The sequence below is a fragment of the Monopterus albus genome, unplaced genomic scaffold (assembly GCF_001952655.1).
Source record: "Monopterus albus unplaced genomic scaffold, M_albus_1.0 scaffold305.1, whole genome shotgun sequence".
NCBI lineage: Eukaryota > Metazoa > Chordata > Actinopteri > Synbranchiformes > Synbranchidae > Monopterus > Monopterus albus.
The window spans coordinates 602,296-603,624 of NW_018128185.1; positions in this window are offsets into that span (position 1 = coordinate 602,296).

Consider the following 1,329-nt stretch of genomic DNA (forward strand, 5'->3'; position numbering starts at 1 on the left):
ATACTGCATACAGTAGTAGTGCCTTCAGTTAAAGTACCGCATACAGTACCTTTAGTGAAGGTACTGCAGTGACAGTGTCTGCAGTGAAAGTACTGTAGTGACAGTGTCTTCAGTGAAAGTACTGCGGACAGTACCTTGAGTGAAAGTACTGCTTTGGCAGTATATTCAGTGAAAGTACTGTATTGATAGTACCTTGAGTGAAAGTACTGCTTTGGCAGTATATTCAGTGAAAGTACTGTAGTAATAGTACAGTACCTTGAGTGAAAGTACTACAGACGGTACTTTCAGTGAAAGTAGTGAAGCTACAGTATCTTCAGTGAAAGTACTGCAGTGACAGTGTCTTCATTGAAAGTACTGTAATAATAGTACCTTCAGTGAAAGTATTGTGGACAGTAGCTTGAGTGAAAGCTCGGCAGTGACATTATCTTCAGTGAAAGTACTGCAGCAATAGTACCTTGAGTGAAAGTACTGCAGACGGTATTTTGAGTGAAAGTAGTTAAGCTACAGTATCTTCAGTGAAAGTACTGTAATAGTAGTACCTTCAGTGAAAGTACTGCAGAGAGTACCTTGAGTGAAAGTACTGCACTGACATTGTCTTCAGTGAAAGTACTGTAGTAGTAGTAGTACCTTCAGTGAAAGTACTGCAGAGAGTACCTTGAGTGAAAGTACTGCACTGACATTAGCTTCAGTGAAAGTACTGCAGTGTCAGTGTCTTCAGTGAAAGTACTGTAGTAGTAGTAGTACCTTCAGTGAAAGTACTGCAGATGGTACTTTGAGTGAAAATACTGTAGTGACATTGTCTTCAGTGAAAGTACTGTAGTAATAGTACCTTGAGTGAAAGTACTGTAGTAATAGTACCTTGAGTGAAAGTACTGCAGTATCTTCAGTGAAAGTACTGCAGATGGTACCTTGAATGAAAGTTCTGCAGTGACAGTGTCTTCATTCAAGTGTTCTTTACCTAGAGGAAAGAGGAAGTACTGCGGACAGTACCTTGAGTGAAAGCTCGGCAGTGACATTATCTTCAGTGAAAGTATTGCAGTAGTAGTAGTACCTTCACTGAAAGTACTGCAGACAGTACCTTGAGTAAAAGTACTGCAGTGGCAGTATCTTCAGTGAAAGTACTGCAGTGACATTATCTTCAGTGAAAGTACTGCAGTGACATTGTCTTCAGTGAAAGTACTGCAGACAGTATCTTTAGTAAAAGTACTGCATTGGCAGTGTCTTCAGTGAAAGTACTGTAGTAATATTACCTTGAGTGAAAGTACTGCAGACGTTACTTTGAGTGAAAGTAGTGAAGCTACAGTATCTTCAATGAAAGCACTGTAATAG